Genomic DNA, 6,164 nt, shown 5'->3' with positions numbered 1-6,164 from the left:
ATTTCTGTCATTTAAATTTCTGTCATTTAAATTTCTGTCATTTAAATGCTGAATACAATGCAGATGGGCATTATTTATTTTATACTTCAGCATGTTTATGGAACAATGCTGGGCACTTACGTAATGCGTAACTGTTTACACTGATTTCCACTTTTTAAACCTTTAGACAATTCCAAAAATGCATCGTTTTGATTTTAATGACATACTTACAAATTAGGGCTTTTTTAACCAATAGTTATTTAACTGCTCTTTAACTGGATCTAGTTAAAGATGGATTGTACTTCTGCAATCAGAAGTTCTTCTGCAATAGAAAGCTGTAAAACAATGGTAGTCATGATGGTGTTAAAAGTACACCACAATTACTGTAGCTGCCATCTCTTAGTACTCACTGCTGTTCATAACACAAGATATTATTAATTTGCTTTGTAAGCAACAGTTTTCTAGTTGAGCCAATCCCTAGCATTTTCTTCAACAAATGAGCAAACATTTTAACAGATAATTAAAACTAGTTTTCTTCTTAATGTAAAATTAAACACTAAACAAAAGTTGTACTTAGTTTGTTAACCCCTTCAGCTTTATTTCCTGATCACTGCAAGTTTCATGTAATTGGAGACGGCGGGGATACGGATTTGGTCTTTGTGTCCTCGATGCTACTTCAAAATAACGACTGGGAAATGCACAAGACTTATTGAGGAGTGACTCTTTTTTTTATATATTTTGTTTGGGGAAAGTAAATGTTCAGAGTCAACATTTTCTCAGAATTATGTGACTGAAATTGGGAATTCAGGAGTCTGAACAATTTGGACGATGTTGTAATCCTACTACACCTTTGTGTTAATGTTGACCTCAAATGTATTGTGCCATCGCACTACTCGTTTAAAACAGAAGTCAGCAACAAGATAACCATGGGTGTATACTCGTGAGAAGTCTACCTTGGCCTACCTTTCTATGGATATGTTTGGTGTCTCGAATTTCAACATTCTTGTGGTAGATATAATAAATTGTATTTGTAACCCATGACACAACATACTCTCACAGTTCAGAAGGAGAACTTTTCAAACTACTGAAACTGCCAGCATTTTGTTAGAGCTACCCAATTAGTCCCACTTCTTTGCTCTAATGAAATAATGGTGCAATAAAGCAATTATTCATCCAGTCATCCTTCGGACAATAGGCGAAGTAAGTGACTGGTATTTGTTCTAAGTGAGAAATTCAATTGAAGTCCAGTTGACAAATTCCACATCTCTGAACTGTTTCATCCCTTGCAATTTAAATATCACATGGTCAGCATGTTACTTTTGCTTGAATCAACTCATTTTGTCAATGCAGCAGTTATAGCCAAACGTAAGGATTTTGGTACTGAGATGAGAATTGCTGACATTCTGAACAACCTATTGAAAAAAAACAATTCTTGCTTTATTCTCTGAGAAGTAAATTGGCTTTCAGTTCTTTCATGAATTCTTTGCAAAAGTTAACATTTTCAATGTAGAGTGAATTTCTTGTTGCAAATGAAACTTTATTCAATATCCTCAAACTTGCATATTGTTTTGCTAAGCAGATCATATTCTCCTCAAAGAAATAATTTCTGTACATTCTGACTAAAATCAAACTTTGGTTTTGGAAATGGATCAATTTTTTCAATTATGCATGGTTATTTCTGGAACACAGAAACGTTATATTATGTTCTATTTTTAAACTGGTGAAGACTCAATTCAAGCTTGAATTAGACTTGGCTTTGTATACACTGAAAATGCCAATGAATAGTAAATTGATGCCTTTGTATAATGAAACAGAAATTATCTGAAAATAAGTCTTCATGGCAACCTTGTAGCCAATTATACTAATGTTAGAGTTCATAATTAAATAATTTAATGGTTTCAAGGTGTTACATCTTTAAAAGCTACAATTAGTAGTGAGTATACTGTGTTACTCAGATAAATACTAACATACTGCTTCCAGTAGTCATTACTGGAGGTTAGTGTTTCAGCCTCAGTTCCATTATAATCAAAAGAGCTACAAGAAAATAATGTACAGTGAGATTAACCATTTAACTGAACATTAAGTATAATAAACTCAGTAAAGGTTTACCAGTCCAGCTTTTCAACTTTAACTGAATGTTCAAACATTAAATATGAAAAATGTCCCCAATTCTTTCTTTACTCACATCAAATTATATAGGAATAGACTCTGAAAGTTTCACATATGTCTCTTTGTTTATTAACAAAAGCAGAACAATCAGGAAGTACCCAGCAGGTTACTTTGTTCACATTTTTTGAGAGGATAACCTTGTCTGAAAATATTATGATACAAGTTTTACCTTAAAGTTTTGCTTTGCTTTCAGGTGCTAATTACTTGCTGTGTACATCCATCATTTGGAGAGGCTGTAATAGGCTGGGACATTTTTCCCTGGACCGTAGGAAATTGAGGGGGTGACCTTATAGAAATTTATAAAATCATGAGGGGCATAGATAATGTGAATAGCAAAGTTATTTTCCCTAGAGGAGGGGAATTCAAAACTAGAGGGCATAGTTTTAAGCTGAGAGAGGAAAAATTTAAAAGGGACCTGAGGGGCACCTTTTTCACACAGAGGCAGGTGCATATGTGGAATGAACTGCCAGAGGAAGTGGTAGAAGCAGGTACAGTTACGACATTTGGACAGTTACATGAATAGGAAATGTTTAGAGGGATATGAGCCAAACATAGGCAAATGGGACTAGTTTAGTTTGGGAAACCTAGTAAGCATGGATAAGTTGGACCAAAGGGTCTGTTTCCATGCTGTATGACTCTATGACTCTCTTTCTGTTTCAGAGTTCAGCATGCAGTATGTTCTTTTAACCATTCCATAAGTAGCCCATTTTGTAGAAAAAAAAGGTATTTGATTAATGTTAATATTTGCAAAGACGTAGTCATAAACAATTGATTAGTGACAGCTGCATCTTAGAGCATTGAATTATTTTAATGATTCGTAAATTAATATCCCAATATCTTTGCACCATTGTTCAGGTTTGTCTAGCTGGTAGTTTGATAGCTCATAATTCTGGTAGTTCACAGTGAAGTTACTGTATGGAATAATATAGGGACATGTTCTTTTAGAAAGGGTAATAGACAATAGAATCCATCTGAAGCGGTCAGACATCACATGAACATCTTGTTCAGACAAGTTACAGGGTAGAATTGATGGCATTATGTGTGTCTTCCTAGCTGAAGATATATAGGAGTACAGCAGACAGGAAGAGGTGGTATTAAAGCAGGAAAAAGAGATCAGGAATTTAAAGTCCATAGAAACTTTTCTTGCTAAAAATGAAATATGAATCCAAATTGAAGCCAGAATGGATCGAGAGTAATTTTTTTTTTCCCCCCATAGATCTATGACATTTGGTATTTTGGGCATGTTACGTCTAAGGTTAGAGTCAAAATACTACAGATGCTAGAATTCTGAAACAAGCACAGCGAATTCTGGAGAAACTCAGCAGGTCTGGCAGCATCTGTGGGGGAAAAAAGCAGAGTTAACATTTCGAGTTTTGTTTGAAGAGTCATACCGGACTTGAGACATTAGTTCTATTTCTGGCCACAGATGCTGCCAGATCTGCTAAGCATACCCAGCATTCCCTGTGTTTGCTTAGACACCTAAGGTTATCCATCTTGGAGTGAAAGTGGATAGATCAGAGTTTTTAGTTAATGGATAGATTAGTGGAGATGCAAAGCCAGATAGCAATCCACGTACAAAATCACTAAAATGTTATCATTACATAAAGAAATTAGTCAAAATAGCCAATGAATGTAACCATTCCAAATACAGGATTAGAATATAAAGGGAAGAAAGTATTCTTAGTATTATACAAAGATCAGGTTAGATCTGTGTAATATCCTGGCCAATATTCATCTCTCAATCAGCATCATGCGAAAAAAAAATATGTTGGTCAGTATTACACTGCCTGTGATCAGCGGTTCCTGTGTGCATATTTTATTTTCTGTTTTTTTCACGGGATGTGGGGTGTCTCTAGTTAGGCCCAATATTTATGAACCATCCTAATTGCCCATGAGAAGTTGGTAGTGCTTCTTGAACCACTAGGTACACCTGCATTGCTGTTCAAAAGAGAGTCCCAGGATTTTGACACCGAGACAGTGAAGAACTGGCAATATAATTGAAGTTTGCATGGTGTGTGGCTTGGAGATGAACTTGCAGGTGGCGCTGCTTCCATATATCCGCTGCCCTTGTCCTTCAAGGTGGTCAATGAAGGTTTTTGGAAGGAGCCTTGGCGAGGCACCGGGAGTAAATGTTTCAAATGGTGGATGAGGTGCCAATTAAGTGGGCTGAATGGTGTCAAGCTTGTTGTGTTTTATTGGAGTTGCATTCATTCAGGCAAGTGAAGAATTTTTTGTCATGCTTCTGACTTGTGCTTTGTAGGTGGTGGTCAGGCTTTGAAGAGGTATGGTATTCACTGCAGAATTCATTGCATTTTAAACTGCTATTTTAGTCATGGTATTTATACATTGACAATCTTCAGTTTCTGGTCAGTGATAATTCCCAGGGTGTTGATAGTAGAGACTAACATACAAACAAGCAACTGTAATAGACCCTTCAGTATTTGGAGCCTACTGCACCATTCAGTAAGGTCATAGATGATCTAGTTGCAACCTCAAATCAACATTCCTGAAACTTTTGATAACCTTTTCCCATTTATTTAACCAAAGTCTATTTACCAATGCTTAAAAAGAACTCTCAGGAAGAGAGCTCCAAACAATCATGACCCTCTGAGAGGATACAAAATATCCCTGTCACTATTTTGTATGGGCAGCCCCTGATTTTTAAACAGTGGTCCCTCATCCTAGATTCTTCTATAAGAGGAACGATCCTCTTCATATCCACCTAGTTGAGACCCCTCAGAATCTTTTATGCTTCAATCAAAGTATCTAGTGGATACAAGCCCAGCCTGTCCAATGTTTCCTTATATAGAAAAAACAACTTTTTCCAGTCTTCAGGAGTATTGCTGGAAAATTGGCTGTGCCCTTAGCCTATGGTATATCCAATGCCTTCTGCCATTTCTTAATAACATGAAGAATAATTTGAATTGTTTCAAGTCAAACATCTGTGATGGATGGATCACCAACTTGGCACTTAGCTGAAGATGGTTATATCAGCTGCTGTATTTCATTATAACAATGACAGTTTCAAAGTGTTATAACTGTAAAACACTTTGGGACACTGAGGTCATGAAAGGTGCTACGTAAAACAAGTTTATTTTTATTTTTCTTTCATTATCCAAAATAGAGTGGGTATGATCTTGATAGAGACCTAGATTTTTGTTTTAAAAGAATCAATAAACACCAGTAGTTAAGAAAAGAATGAAGCCATAAGGTTTGTGGTTTAAATCAAGGGACATGAGCTGTAATAATTACATTTTATCTTAATTAAGTCAGTTACATTAAAAATATAATAAATTCAATTACTTATACTCCAAATCAAATGTCTGAACTCCACTTTTCTTCCTTTACCTTGAGTTTGCATCCCAAAAGTTTTGTCAGATATAGTATTTATCAAAATGTGAACGATTAGTCTGCTTAGTGTATTATCAGTTCACATGAACTGAGATTTCTTAGTACTTCTGTTTATTTCATTCAAGATTGTCTCTTCAAATCTCCTTCAACATTTTTATCTGCAAAATTCTTGTTCAACATAGGCATTTTAAGCATAGGTAGCTTGGGTCAGAATTCACCTGGTTCTAGCATTATTTGATTGTGCAGTTTTGTGTCCAAATTTCTCTCTCCTTAACATGGCTATAACAGAAATGTAACTTATTTCCAGTAGTCCTTCAATAAAGGAAAGTTTTAATTCTTTTTGCCAGCACTTAGCATTTTGACCAAATTCTTCCGCAAGATAGGTTTTCTTCACTTCAGTTTTTTTCCTAAACTCTCAAACTAACCCGTACAACAGAGCATTTATAAAAGAAAAATCTGAATCACACTGCTATGTATAAATTCCTTCTGTATCTGTGGACCTGTTTTCCTATAGAATAACTGCAGCCAATGCACTCCTAATTTCCTTCTGTGCAATATTTTGCATTTATGAGAAATTAAATTATCCAAAGAGCTCACACATCTCTCTGAAAACAGTTACACAGATACAGAAGGAATTTATACATAGCAGTGTGATTCAGATTTTT

The 6,164-nt window shown here is 35.4% G+C and overlaps 1 protein-coding gene across 3 annotated transcripts in view; it reads left to right on the top strand.

Annotated features, from left to right (window-relative positions):
• Positions 1 to 6,164, top strand: part of chn2 (chimerin 2) — a 346,878-nt gene that overhangs the window by 305,132 nt on the left and 35,582 nt on the right. The gene's annotated exons all lie outside the window — the stretch shown is intronic.

Source organism: Rhincodon typus, chromosome 2 (genome assembly GCF_021869965.1).
Source record: "Rhincodon typus isolate 14 chromosome 2, sRhiTyp1.1, whole genome shotgun sequence".
NCBI classification, from domain to species: Eukaryota; Metazoa; Chordata; class Chondrichthyes; order Orectolobiformes; family Rhincodontidae; genus Rhincodon; species Rhincodon typus.
Note: the sequence above shows the minus strand (reverse complement) of the source record. Positions and strands in the feature narration are given on the sequence as shown.